We start from the raw sequence: 15979 nt of genomic DNA on the forward strand, positions 1-15979 counted from the left end.
CTGCTGGAATAAAACCAATGAGCGATACAATTTAAATAATTGAGGGTCCCTATATTATATACTCACCCCTTATAAAGCTAAAATGGTTTCTCCTGCTTTCACGTTGTTTTGAGACCTATAGTAGCTTTGCGGTTTGTGTGTCCGCTTGCATCATGTTATGGTTGTGAAACTTAGGTGTGCTATAAAGGATAATTATGATCATCTGAAGTAAATGGAAAAGTCTTTTCATTGGTCCTGCAAACATAATATCAACTCTCAGGTTCTGTTCGCCACACCCTCCCCCGGTCCTGACTGTAAAGCAGCTTCTTCAGCACACAACAGCATGCATTGAACAGAGACAGGGAGAAAAAATAAATAAAAATACTGCAAACATAAGATCAACTTTCAGGTTCTGTTCGCTCCACCCTCCCCCGGCTTCTTCCACACACAACACGCATTGAACAGAGACAGGGAGAGAGAGAAAAAAAGACGTAATGTAACATAGAGCAGCATGTTTCATTACTGTAAACTGAGAGGAGAGCTTGACTGTTTACACTCAAGGAAGCAGCTGATGTCTGTGGGTAAGCATGCAACAGAAAATCTTCTCCCCTCTTCCTTCTTCCTTCTTTATCCAACACCATTAAGCAATAAGCATGGATAACGTTTTAAGCACAAACGCAAGTGTTTCGAACGAAACACCTGTTTGCTAAGTTCTGGAAGGAAGCACTCCCAAACTAGTGACATGATCAGTTGATCACAATCACATCACGTTATGAATGTATGTAGGTTCCCAAATTGTGAAAAGTGAAAAATGGTTTGGTTTGTTGCAACAATGACTAGTTATCTAAAGTATGGTAATAGTGTCAAGTAGTGTGAGGATTAATGTTAGAGTGTTTGTGTTTGAGCGCCTCAGTTTGGCCGCTGCAGAGTTCATGTGCAACCTCTTCCAGAGAGATAGATGGAGATACTAGAAACTAAACTGCTGGATGTCCCTAGTAATAACAATAATTGTATAATATCCCATCATCTATCTAGTAGTCATATGATTATGTCATACAAAATTAACAATCTAGGCATCACAATATTTTTGTTTCATTCAGTCACAGTATTATTGTTTTGTGAACTCCCAAAATGTTCACAGGATCTTGCTGTAGATTAAACGCACTGACTGACTTTGCTGTTAAAACAATGTATGTGCATACACACAGTACACACAAGAATGTCATGTTATGCCATTCTCATATAGCCTTATATGATCTAGCCTGTTATACAGTAGATGTATTCTCAGATCATTATAGCCAACCCTTGTTTTCCATAGCTTAGCTAACTAGCCAAAGTTCTGATTGCATGCAGACTCATTTTTGCATGTAGGCTAATCATTTTCATACTTCACCCAATCTGAATAGTCCTATACTGCTTATTTTTCCTCCTATTCTATTTCCTATGTATAGCCTATATGCTTCACTCCTCATGTGCATTTGCTTGAGCACTGCTGCTATTGATTAGTGATTGTATATTCTGCACAACACCTGCACATATTTAAGCTGCTACTAAAAATACAATGTAGTGTTTTATTGTTATACTGTTTTATATTGGCTTGCATGGGAGGCTGGGCTCAAGTCAGAGTTCTGGTGTCTCATTCACTTGCTGGTGATGATGGTGGTCTGCACTTTTTATTTCATGGGTGGATTATACTGCATTAATAATACAGTAGCTGTATCTGAGTGTGCATGTAATGGATGATTATGTGTAGTGATCATGGTTAGATCAAGCTAGAATTCCTGGACTTTGTTTCAAGAGCTAGCATTGTCAAATTGTTACACCAGACACCACATGTTTGTTTATAGCCTGCTTAGGCTACAATAGTAAAACTAAAAGAGTGAGGAAAAAATGGTAAATGGTGTTACAATTTGACAAATAAGGTGAACATGATTGCTGAGGCGATCACGGCTACTGTATCATTGTGAGACATGTCATTCAAACAGTAACAAAGTGTTCCCGGTTGGCCGGTTCTCCGCTTGCATGGGGGGGCCCATACAGATTTCTGGCCTAGAGGCCCAGAATTGCTAGTGACGCCCCTGCCCCCAGTGTTCAGGTCCAAGAAAAAGCCGTGATCGATTATACTGTACACACTGAGTAGTTCTCATTTCAAGGCGTATTACTGCCCTCTAGAGGCACAGTCCCACCAGTGCAGTGCAGTCGGCAGCTCAGCTCAGCTGTTCTGAATGAGTTTAATTAATGCGACGCGATAGTGACAAGCAGGCAGGCAGTGGCCTGCCTGCCTTGAAATCTGTGTAAAACAACTGTGTAATTCAGCTCAAGTAGAGGGGATATGTCCCCCCCTCCTCGGGGCAAAAGTGGGGGGGATATCACCAAAAGTGGGGGGGATACCCCAAAATTTTTCGCGCGCGCACATACCTCCCAGATATGTCCCCTTCACTTTTAAAATGCCTCCTGCGCCCCTGAAAGCACCAATACGTTGACAACCTTACATTATAGAGACGATCATCTCGTCTGGTAAGATATTATTAATTCCATATGCTTTCTGGTTAATGAAGTGTCCCTTGCTGCTGTGTGCATTTATATTAAAGGGTTTACAGCCGCAGCGTGCAGCTTAGACTCGCAGAAGGCATACAGTACATGCGTGAGTTCTGTGTGTTTAAGCATGTTGGTCAGGTGGTGTCGCACACCGAAAATAACAGTCTGCCATCCTGATGAACACATTTTGGGTTTATAGATCTGCCCCGCTTGCTGCCTGTGTTTGGTGCGTCACCGTTGAAAGGACGAAATGTAAATCACGCAGGCAGCGGCAACGCCAGGGAGAGAGAGAATGAGAGGTGTATGATTGAGATTGACAATAACAGGGATTTAACCTGTGCAGAACCTAGCATGTTTCATGAACAACTTAACACCAGTTGCCATTTCTCTCACTATGTTGTAATTTGAGACACTGGTGCTGCCTACTGGCAACATTTCTCTCTTTTTTTTTTGTATTTTTTCTCTCTCTCTGGCTTTCAGGTTTTCGGGCCGAAAATGATGAAAATTGTTAGGGTCGGGCCGGGCTTCGTGCCTGCCCACTAGGGCCCAGTTAGGGCTGGGCCTTAATTTTCGGACCTTGTATGTCCACATAGGTTAATATTCAGGACTCAAATTAAAAAAGTAGCAGATCCACATGCTCAAAATACACCTTGCTTCACGCCACATTTCAACCTTGCGGGTGTGCTACTTTTGATGCCTTTGTTTTGTGTGACGCTGTAGTATGATCAAGTAGGGCGTTAATTTAGGAAAACAATATATGGAGAAGAGGTTTCTGCCCGACAACGACGATATATTGTTCATGGAAAATGTGCCCAAAATAGGGACACCAGGGTTAATGTGTTCAAGTATGCAACACCCAGGTATTCTCAGTCACTGTCTCGAGGGCTAGCCGTCTACTACTCTAGGCGCTGCCAAAATGCTACCTGTCTAATCAGTAGTCACCCTTTTGCATAATAATAATAATATAATAATAAAACTTTATTTGTATAGCACCTCTCATGACATGAAATGCAGCTCAAAGCACTTTACAGAGCAGAAAATGAAGCACAAGTGCTTAACAGAAAAAATACACATGATTACAATAACAGAAAAAAATACAATAAAGCAGAGAAAAAAACAAAAAAAAAACATTGAAGAACATTTAAAACATTTTAAGAACAGTGTGGACGTCAATAGCACAGGAATTTAAAAAATCTGCTAAAAGTAAGAGTAAAGAAATAGGTCTTGAGCTATTAGGTGTAGTGGGAGTTTATTCCATGCTAAACTCCAATGACTATGCAACTGAGATTGGCCTACCGAAGGCCTTAAAGGAGTGTAAATCCCTAACTTCCTTTAAAACCGCTTTGAAAAAAACACTTACAGGCGGCTGAAACTGTTAACATTAAACCTAGCCCAACCTTGCCCTCCCCTTGACCTTTATTTTTTTTTTACCTTTACTTTTGTTTAGAACAGTTTTTTTCCTGATGATATCTAGTGCATAGTACTGTGTTCTATCTGTCTGTCATTCAATGTTATGAGTTAAGGAGAAGGATCTCAATGGAAATAAGCTGCAAGGCTCACCTGAGTGTCATTTTAGTTGACCTTGTACCAGTGAACTGTACTGTCATGAAACTATACCTGTCCCTAAGCAAACTTCTAATAAATACTTCAATCAATAAATCAATCAATCAATCAATCAATCAAAGCTGAACTACTATGAGACCACAGTAAACTCTCCACCACAAACACATGAACAACAGCATCACCTAGTGGTGAGCATCTGCACTGCCAATAGCCAGAACACAATGCCACATACAGTAGCATTGTGGAATTATGTGGCTGTGTTTGGATTGGGAACTATTCTATCTCTCTCAAAAAGGTTTAAAATGGACATGTATGATTCTCCATAGTGAAAGCTTTGGAAGCTGCCTGGTAATAATGGTGCTGTGATTTTCTTTTTTTAAGTGAAGATTTGTAACTCCAATTTTGCTTCTGGGGGTCCCTGGAACTAGATATTTTGAGATGGGGGTCTGTGGCCAAATACATATCATTTTGGGGTTCCTTCACATGAAAAAGTTTGAACACCACTGACAGAAACATAGGTTTTCAATTTTTTTTAGAAGGATTTAGAAGACATTATGGACTTGGGTCAAAATATTAAAAGATTTTCACGATTATGCATAAATAGCAGATCTACACACTTGTAGCTTGAGCTTGTAGATCTGCTATTTTTCAATAGTTAAAGAATACAATAATGGTTAAAGTAATAATGCGTAACCCATTAAGACCTGAGGTGGATTCTACAAATGCCTTCTAAATCATTTAAAAGGTTTTCATGCCAAGGAGCCCAAAAATGATATGGATTTTTCCGTGGACACAGAATATAGAAAACTGTATTAACCCATTTAGGCCTGAACACATTATGACACAATATTTTATGCTTTAAATATAAAAAAATAGCAGATATACAAGCGAGCTTGTAGATCTGCTTTTTTTTTTTTAATCGTGAACATTAGAATTTTGACCCGATTCTATAAGTGTCTTTTGAATCCTTCTAAGGTTTTTTGAAAAACCTATGTTTCTATGTCAGCAATCTGGCCAGCCATCGTCAAAGAAAAGGTCTTTTTCACTTAACTGGAGCTCAGTTAGTCTGTTCTTGAGAGACTACTTTGTCGGTGGTGCTCAAACCTTTTCATGTGAAAAATGATATTTATTTGGCCACGGACCCCCATTTCAAAATATTTAGTTCCAGGGACCACCCAGAAGCAAAATTTGAGTTACAAACGTTCGCTTTGAAAATACATTATATTGAAAGATTTGCACACATTTTCACGACTTTTCCAAAAATAGCAGATCTACAAGCTCGCAGCGCGGCACTCGGTGCCGCGCTGTGAGCTTGTATATCTGCCATTTTTCACTGGTTAAAGCAGTCAATAATTCTAGGCCTAAATGGGTTAAAGTTAAATCCCAATAAGGCGAGCAGATTTCTAAATTGCCCCCAATGAAATCATGGAGTCACTGTGTAAAGTGCATTGTAAATGGTTCCAGGAGAGTAAGGCTTTTGGACATAATGAGGTAATTGAGGTTTCCACCTGACAGCGACGATGCTTCCTCCTGTAGACGCCGGCCTGGCTTTGAAGAAGGTTGGGCCCATGACGTCATCCCAGCCCGTATTTTGGAAAATGGACTTGCATTATTAAAAAAAAGAAAGAAAACACCGACACATACACACCTTAGACCAGCACTATTCAACCTGCGCCATGTCTATGCGGCCCGTCATGGTCATAGCAATTGTATATATTTTGTCTACTTTCAGTGTGGATAAATCATTTCTCATGTAATCTCCAAAACCATTAGCCCTATTCACGGCCCGCCCACTCAGCAACTTCCTGGTGCTGAAGTCACGTTTTGAAGGGTATAACCCTGCTAAAAGCCCATAGGGTTAACACAGAAATCGCAAATTTATTGCAATTTCCGAATAGTAAAGTATAAAATACGGCTAGCATGATCAAGAACACAAGATAGTGAAAGGCACAAAGCATTATAATTTACTTTACCGTTCGAAATAATGATTTGTTGGCTTTAAGTGCAGCAATTTCTGTGTTATTTTACCCTTCAAAGCTGACGTCAGCACCAGGAAGTTGCTGAGAAATTTGCTGAGTGGGCGGGCCGTGAATAGGGCTTATTAGGAAACTATTTTTGTCTTGTTTTATACAAGACGTTTTTGCATTTTTTATTTATTTCCCGAAAAAAACGTAATTTCATCACTAATCATTCCACAAGAGTCGTTTTGTTCAGTGATGTTTGGCCTTAGATGGAAAGGTGTCTGTTTCGGTGTGTTTCCTTAATTTTTAGATAGATTTTAGATAGACTCATGTGGTGTGTTACAAAATCATTGTCTAAACGTCCAAAATGGGACCGCCATTTTTAGCTTGCGGCCCTTTGAATTTTGGTATTTTGCTGAGTGGGCCCTGAGCCATCTTAAGTTGTAGTAGCCCTGCCTTAGACAGTTACTTCTTTTTGAGTCACGCCATAAACAGACTATGTTTGCACAAGCTCCCTTGGGTGCCGATAGGGCGATCAGAGAATGTTTTAACATCACCACACGCACACGCACACGCACACACACACACACACACACACACACACACACACACTCACTCACTCACTCACTCACTCACTCACTCACTCACTCACTCACACTCTCTCTCTCTCTCTCTCTCTCTCTCTCTCTCTCTCTCTCTCTCTCTCTCTCTCTCTCTCTCTCTCTCTCTCTCTCTCTCTCTCTCTCTCTCTCACACTCTCTCTCACACACACGCACACGCACTGTAATGAAATAACTGTGGGGAGTCCAGGGGGAAAATGTGCATGTGACAAATTTAGGACGTCATATGCACACAGCCACGTCACAAGGTGTCTTTCATTAGTCAAAGGCTGGCACACACACACACACACACACACACACACACACACACACACACACACACACACACACACACACACACTGTCGCTTGCACTCACTCCACAGAAATGCATTGTAATCTCTCTTCCCCATGGCCCATTAGCCAGGCTACTGGCCACAGCTGAGGTGTTGCTATTTTGGCCCCGTCATCCTTCTTGCTAACAAGGAGAGACACTTTCGAGAGGAGCACCCACTTCCACAATACATCATGGGTGAAAGGCCGTTACTAACCTGTAACTGATATAAGAACAAAAAATACCGTAAATAAACAATAGCCTAGCACAATGCGTTTATTTTAAAGGCCCAAGTTTTCCCCAAACTACAGCAGCTTTGTGGCCAAAGATTAAGTTGCATTTTGCAGATCCATATGAATGCTGATGTCGGTACACGCAGAGCCAACAGCTGCTATTTGATTCAGCGTCATGACTGGGAACAGGAGGAGGTTGCTAGTGGACAGATGTTGTCCCAGCGTGTGTCTCGGTGGGTGGCTGACCCAACTCTGTCTCCCTGATAGAGCTGATCTCTCTGCTCAAACAGGGCTCAGAGCCTGAGGTCGTGCAGGGCAGGCTGATTACGCGTGTTATCTATTCTGCATCTAGCTTAAGGCAAGACCCAAATTCAGAGTGAACATTTTTAACTCAAATCTTTGCTTCTGGGGGGTCCCTGGAACAAAATATTTTGAGATGGGGGTCCGTGGCCAAATACATATCATTTTGGGAGTCCTTGACATGACAAAGTTTGAGAACCACTCATATATAGGCCGATTCTACAAATGACTTCTAAATCCTAACAGTTTTCTGAAAAAACAAACAAAAAAAAAACGTATGTTTCTATATCAGTGGTTCTCAAAAGTTGTCATGTCAAGGACCCCCAACATGATATGTATTTGGCCGCCGACCCCCATCTCAAAATAATGTTGTTCCAGGGACCCACAGAAGCAAAGATTTGAGTTAAAAATGTTCACTCTAAATGTGGGGTCTTGCCTTAACTCATTCCCTGCCAGGCCCGATAGTCCCGAGATTATTCCAATGTCTTTCCCCGCCAGGCCCGATAGTCCCGAGAATTAAAAAAAAAAAAAGTTTTGCCTACTCCAAAAATGGAGTAGGCATGATAGCAATCGCGAAATTGCATGTTTAACCCCCATAGCAACCCCATCTTTCAAGCATGGCAGCCATTTTGGCAGCCATCTTTGTTAAACATAGTGGCTGTTGAATGCCTGAACGGATTTCCATTCGGATTTTTTTGTTTGAAAGCTGTGAGCAATGTGGACACACGTGGTGCATTATCTAGGCATGGGTGTGCATGATCCGTGCACACCCAATTACATGGAAGTCTATGGAGACGAATGGCAGGTGGGAGTACGGAGGTATGTTAAAATGGCGGTCAATGTGTTAAGCTAGATGCAGGATAGATACACATGCTGATTACTGGTGTCTTCTACCCAGCCCACCTCTGGCCTGGGGCCAGCCTAGATACTAATGCATCTCGCTAACTAACTGCAGTATCATTCCCTCCTTGTTTTAACATGGCTGGGATGTCTAGCTCAGCTAGGCTAGTCCACCTCTGCCATGGTTCAACTGAACTGGACTGGAGCCGGGCCAGTCAGGGCCGGGCCGGGCCTCAGGCCGGGCCGGTAGGGCCGGAATACCAGTAGAGTCGCCGGAATGAAACTCACCGGGAAACGGGGGGTGCGTTCGGAAATGCACACCGGGTGGGGCAACGGTGTGCTTTTTCAGTCTGAACTCTGAAGGTAAACTTTCTGAAAAGCAGCAGTTGCTAACCTAGTGTTGCTATTGATGTTTATAAACTAGGGTAGATTATAATAATAATAATAATAATAATAATACATTTTATTTATAAGGCGCCTTTCAGGTCACTCAAGGTCGCCGAACAACAGTTTAAAAAACAACAGTTACTACAGGAAACAATTTAGAAACAACAGATAATACAAGAAACAACTTAAAAATATATATATATATATTAAAAACAACAATTAATACAGGAAGTCACAGTTTAAAAACAAGCAAAATAGTTTGCAGCAGAGCAACATCAGTCATATGCCTGTCGAAACAGGTGGGTTTTGAGATGGGTTTGAAATGTGGTGATTGAATTGCAGTTTCTGATGGCAGGGGGGAGGGAGTTCCAGAGGTGTGGGGCAGAGCGACTGAAGGCTCGTAACCCCATGGTGGAGACACTGGCTGAAGGTTTGTCAGGGGGGGTCAGTTCGATGGAGGAGGCGGACCTTAGAGACCGGGAGGGGATGTGGATATTGATGAGGTCAGACAGATATGGAGGGGCGAGGTTATGGATGGATTTGAAGGTATGGAGGAGAATTTTATAGTCAATGCGTTGTTTTATTGGAAGCCAATGGAGTTGGTGTAAAACAGGGGTGATGTGGTTGATGGCAGGGGTTCTGGTAATGATACGGGCAGCAGAGTTCTGGACCAGTTGGAGTTTACGGAGGAGATTTTGGGGGAGACCGAAGAGGAGGGAGTTGCAATAGTCCAGGCGGGAAGTGACGAGGGAGTGGACCAAGATTGCAGCACTGTTGGGGGTGAGTGAGGGGCGGAGGCGGTTGATGTTTCAGAGGTGGAAGTAGGCAGAGCGGATGGTGTTATTGATATGGGTATGGAATGAGAGGGTGCTGTCGAGGACGACACCCAGACTCTTAACCTGAGGGGAGGGGGAAACCGAGGAGTTGTCTATAGTAGGGCTTTCACTTCAAGCATTTTTTACAGATCGACTAGTTGAAGCCACTGGTAGTCGACTAGTCGACTAGTCGTTAACATATTATGTCATAATAAAGAGCGCTGTGGCACGGCTTTCACAGCAGCCAAGTTACCATGACAACGGATACTCACACACAAACCCCACATGTGCAAGTCAGTGCAACAACAAGACCAGCATTTCACAATCGCCACATCCATTTGAGCTGCTACAGTAATAGAAAGCCATGCTTACTCACCAATAGCTGCTGTCTCTCGTAAACAAAGGACATATATCCATTTCCATGGTCGGCTAGCCAGGCTAGCTGGCTAGCTCGCTACACAACACAAACACTCCTCTGTCTTTTAATTACTTCTAATCAAACGAACGTGCGGAACGTCTGTCTGTCTGTTCGTTGTAGCAAGATCTGGCCTGTCCTCACTTGCTGCTATGATCGCGCTACGATGTTATACTGTTAAACAACTATATTCTGACTGTAGGACTAGTAGTCTGTAGTCTCACAACTCACTGCTGTGTGCAGACGCGACACGGAGCACTTTAGGTGAACTCTGGGTGAACTCCACTCCACTGTCTTTGGGAATATTAACCCCTCGGTGGGGAGATGCAGCAAGGTGTGTGTGTGACTGGATAATAATATTCCGTTTGTAATGGTTGTTAGACATAAAACAACTATAATCGAATTGAAATGAGTTTGCTAGGTCTTCATAAAAAAAAACAAAAAAAAACGAAAATATTTTTTTTTAATTTTTTTTCGACTTTTCGACTAGTACCTACAAGATCGACTAGTGGTTATACTAGTCGACTAGTCAACTAGTCGACTAGTCGGTGAAAGCCCTAGTCTATAGTGAGGGAGAAACTGGGCTGCTTGGTGAGTGTGAATTTGGAACCAATGAGGACTACCTCGGTTTTGTCACTGTTCAGTTTGAGGAAGTTTGAGGTGAACCAGGCTTTGATTTCCTGTAAACAGGCACTGAGGGAGGGAGGTGGGAAGGTGGAAGAGGGTTTGGAGGAGACGTAGAGCTGGGTGTCGTCCGCGTAACAGTGGAAATTAATGTTATGTTTACGAAATATCAGTCCGAGTGGGAGGAGGTAGATGATAAATAAAATGGGACCAAGGACAGAGCCCTGGGGAACACCGGAGGAGAGGGGGGAGGGATGTGATGTGAATGATTTTAGCTGAATGAACTGAGTGCGGCCGGAGAGATATGAGGCAAACCAGTCTAGGGGTGTGTCTGATAGTCCAATGGATGCTAGTCGGTCGAGGAGGGTGGAGTGAGAGATGGTGTCAAAGGCCGCACTCAGATCGAGGAGGATGAGGATGGATAGTTGTCCAGAGTTTGCTGCCACCAGGAGGTCATTTGTGATTTTAATGAGAGCGGTTTCTGTGCTGTGACAGGGGCGAAAACCAGACTGGAATTGTTCATACAGGTTATTGTTGGAGAGGTGAGTCTGGAGTTGAGATGCCACTGCTTTTTCCAGGATTTTTGAGAGAAATGGGAGGTTGGAAATGGGACGGAGATTATTGAACATGTTGGGATCCAAACCAGGTTTTTTAATAATGGTGTAACAGCTGCGGCTTTGAGGGATGGTGGGACAGAACCAGAGGTGAGGGAGGAATGGATGATGGCAGTTATCAGGGGCAGCAGAGAGGGGAGGGAAGCTATAACCAGGGAGGATGGCAGTGGATCAAGTTGGCAGGTGGATGGCTTGGATTTTCTGATGAGTTTTGATAACTCTGTGGCAGAGGGGAGTTGAAAGCAGGAGAAGGGTACAGAAATGGGAGGGTAGGGGACATACGGAGATGGACAACTGGACGTGTGAGGCGTCAGTTGCTGGTGAATGGTGGTTATTTTTGTGTTAAAAAATGACATCAGGGAGTTACAGTGGTCGGTGGAATAGAAGTGATGGGGGAGGGAATCGGGGGGGCGGAGTGAATTATTGACCACTGAGAACAGGGCCCTGGTGTTCCCAGCACCAGCAATCCGATGTCAACAAGGTGAGTGAGGCCATCGTGGTGCTGTGGAGAGAAAATTGACTTTGGCCAGTAAAGGTGTAACAGTAATGTATTATATGAAGTAGCAGGTGAGATGGTCAGTTGGCAGTCAGGCAGCTCTTGACACGTACCCGCACGGGCTACATACAGTAGCCCACAGAGAAAAGTAGACACACAATATACAGCTCAGGTGGTCCCGGCTGGGAACGAAACTCACCGGCAAGGCCCAGAAAACTGGGCCTGTTGCGTTGAGTCGGCCTCGTATTTGGTGGTCTCCTCTCAGTGACTGAGGGTGAAGATGTTGGCTGGCTGTCAGCTTAGCAGTCGGCTAGCACCCGGTAGGCTAGCTGTCAGCGTTGCCCCAGGGCTGATGCCGGTATCATTCCAGACTGTGTCTGTGACATGCGATATAAAACTATATAAAAGCTTGAGAACTATGCATTCGATTGCTGAGATTTGTTGTTGTCCAACATGACTGTTAAAAAGTAGCTAAAAACGTGTATAAAACAAAGATTTAAAAGGAGCTGCCGGTAGCCACGTTTGTCGTGACTTGTGTCGCAAAACTGGTGATTTATGGTGATAGTCTTAATTTCACAGTATCACAAATGTTAATGCTAGAAACGACAAACATGTACAGTAGGACAAACAATCACAGTATGCCTTCTTCAGTATCAACATGAATTAATATTCTAAAATTCTATTATAATTTACCCTAGTTTATAAACATCAATAGCAACACTAGGTTAGCAACTGCTGCTTTTCAGAAAGTTTACCTTCAGAGTTCAGACTGAAAAAGCGCACCGTTGCCCCACCCGGTGCGCATTTCTGAACGCACCCCCCGTTTCCCGGCGAGCTTCATTCTGGCGACTCTACCGGTTACCGTAGGACCCAGTTAGTGCCGGGCCTTAATTTTCAGGCCAGTGGAGAACTCTAGGTCAAATCCATATAATTCCAAGGGTCCTTGACATGAAAATGTTTGAGCACCATATAAACATGTTTTTCAGAGAAAACTCAGGATTTATAAGACTTCTTTTTGTGGTATTTTTCAGCAAAGAAAGGAGTGTTTGTCCACTTTCTGACTGGCGGTCAATGTGTTGTCCTCCAACTGGAACATAGGATTTTCTGACATTCAACACAGCCAAAGGAATGAACAGAGTCTAGCAGGTTTATTGATTTAGCCTTCTCGACTCTATACTGTACCTACTGAATCTTTCTTCTATTACAGAAGTCAGAAACGCTGGGTGGATTTGAAAAGCCGATCAGTTTATGAAAGATATTGGTTCACAGCTTGTGTTATTGGTGTCCAAAGGTCTCCCTCACTGACAGACCGTCTATACATTATTCATTCTTATATTTCATTCTTATTTCTTCACTTTTCTGAACCTTTGGGCATTCACTTTTTTATTTATTTTGTGAAAAAAAAAGAATGATTTCAATTATTCACTCATTCACTGAGATCTTAATGGACTAAACAAATAAAGAATCATTTTGGAGGAGCATGGTGCGCTTGATTCCAGTCGTGGAACAGAAAACAGAAAATGCTTCCAGACAATTCTAATATTTTGTAACACATTGTAATATAACACATACATTAACGACTTTAGCCCCATTTTATACCTAGGCTATTTGAAAATAACCGATCTACAAGCTCACAATAATGCGACGTGTCGTGAGCTTGTAGATCTGCTATTCAGACATTTTGTGCGTTTACTTTTGATACTTTTATGTACATTTGATGCCAACACTTTTGTACTCAACTTTTACTTGTAACAGAGTATTTCTACATTGCAGTATTGATACTTTTTACATAAGTATAAAATGTGAGTACTTTTTTCCACCACTGATTCCAAGGTGCAACTACCTGTACAGAAGCACCTTTTGCTGATGATCTGTGATCAGGGGAGTTAATCTTTCAGACCGCTAAGCTTGCCTGGAAAAGAAAATAGTTTTCCTGACTGTAGAAACTATGAGGTCCAGGCACGTGCACACACAGACATCAAAGGGGGCTTGAGCCCCTGCCCTTTTATCCATCTGTAAAATAGTGCCCTCTCCAGACCATGAATGCAGTTTTTACTATGGTGAAAGAAATGCAAATGCCCTCTTTCCATGCCATACCTGAAGGCGGCTTTCAAGAGAATTGCCTTGTCCAAACTCTCCTGAACTTGAATGCAGCATCTCGTGTTGAAAGAATTGCCCTCTCTGTGTAAAAATCCATGCTGTTACGCCACATGTCCAGTATTGCCTTGATTATGCTTAGCACCGAGAATAGCCGACCTCCAAGCTCACAACGCGTCGCAGGAGATCGGCTATTTTCGATATTTCCACCAAAAGGCCCTTTTCGAAATGTCAGCCCCTGCCTCTCTAACATTCTCTGCACGTCCCTGATGAGGTCAGGTTGACGCTTGCATGCAAAATGATTAAATGAATGATGGTAATTGTAGGAACGGCCAACAAAGTAACTGCGTTGCATTGTAAATATTGTGTTTTTTTATTTTTATTTTAAATATGGTAGTCATCAACACGTTTCAGTGCTAGATTTCAAATCCTGCTCACACAGCAGTGCAACAGACATTCCAGATAAACTTCTCACCCACATTCTCATTCATACAGTCTCTCTTCTCTCTCTCATTCCTCTGAACGCCTTCACAGTTCACTCACCTGCTCATGGTGCCCAGGGGACGTGACTTTCCATAACAGAGCAGTGGGTGCTGCTGACTAGGGCTGTCACAATTATTACATAATCGTCTAATCGTGATTATTTGACATTATCGCAATTATTTTGTCATAATCGTCATAATCGTGAATGTTGAAAAATGTCAGAAATAGTGGAAATAGCAGATCTACAAGCTCACAACGCGCCGCGATGCGACGCGTTGTGAGCTTGTAGATCGGCTATTTCCACTATCAATGTTATTTTTTAAGTAGTAAGTTGTCAAATATGTTAGTAATTTCTATGTGTATTTAGGTTTTGTGTCATATCTGCCATGTGCAACTTCAAAGCCTAAAAGCCAATCAGAAATGTAATTGTCAATGACAAAAACACAATTAAATCGTTAATCGCCAATTATTTGAGTGACAATTAATCGTCATGTAAAATGTCATATCGTGACAGCCCTACTGCTGACGCCCCTTTGGTGGCTCTCAGAATGTGACGGCATGTGGATGTAGCGGCTGGCACAGCTCTGCCACGTGCCACTACCGCTTTCTGTCTGATTTGAGTTGAAAATGTTTGCTTTAAAAATATACATTTATTCAAAGATTCGCTCAAGGTTTCATGATAAAAAAAAGAGATGGCGGCAAGCTCGTATATTTGCTAATTTTGAAACTATGAAATATGGTTAAAGTGGTTGATTGTGACGCTATATTAACACATTTTGCTAGGGACCCCTTGGTACCCCTTTAAAAAATTGTCTTTTAATTCCCTGTCTCACTTTTAAAGATTTGGGAAGCACTGTTCTTTTTTTTTTTTTTTGTTTTTTTAGATTTGTTTTTGGGCTTTTATGCCTTTATTGGATAGGACAGTAGACTGACAGGAAATGTGGGGAGAGATGGGGAGCGACACGTGGCAAAGGTCGTCCGGATTGGGAATCGAACCACCGACGCCGCCAGGCATCCATGCCTACGTGGCAATGCCCAAGCGGCATGCGCCTGGACCAGTAGGCCAGCGGGTGCCCCAGGGAAGCACTGTTCTAACCATTGATTACACATCACATATAAACTGTACCTTACATTGCTGCCTACCTTTTCTCCTCTACGTCAACTTGCCATCTTCGCCAAATGTTTGCCTTTGATGACGTACTCAGAAAAGCGTTAGAAGTAAAATAAGCACGCACATCTTGCAATATTCTCTGTTTGCCGAGCAAAAATACGTACAGAGCAAGAAAGGAGGAGGCCCGCACACCGTCTTAAGCTCCCATTTAGAACAGGCACACATTATTGTGTATCATTATTTTATGCTTTAACTATAGCACATATACAAGCTCGCAGCGCGGCGAGCTTGTAGATCTGCTATTTTAGAATTTTGACCCGATTCGAAGTGTCTTTTGAATCCTTCTAAGACTTTTTGAAAAACCTATGTTTCTATGTCAGCAATCTGGATGAACAGGACAAATAAGGCATCAAGCATAAGGAATCACACGATGCAAATGCAAAACATGACAAATTAAAATAATTTAAAAGCAAAAAGAAAGCTAACCCAGGAATGGTTTAATATCAAACTCCTCATTGAGGCCGCGAGGAGCCATAGTGTTGAGTGAGTAGATATAAAACGCCATCCTCAGAAAAGTGCACACATACATGCG

General features: G+C 42.5%; 1 protein-coding gene across 1 annotated transcript in view; it reads left to right on the forward strand.

Annotated features, from left to right (window-relative positions):
* The window catches only part of lancl2 (LanC lantibiotic synthetase component C-like 2 (bacterial)), an 83107-nt gene that overhangs the window by 52254 nt on the left and 14874 nt on the right, over window positions 1-15979 (forward strand). The window lies entirely within an intron of this gene.

The sequence above is a fragment of the Nannobrachium achirus genome, assembly GCF_963921795.1.
Source record: "Nannobrachium achirus genome assembly, chromosome: 21".
Lineage (NCBI taxonomy): Eukaryota > Metazoa > Chordata > Actinopteri > Myctophiformes > Myctophidae > Nannobrachium > Nannobrachium achirus.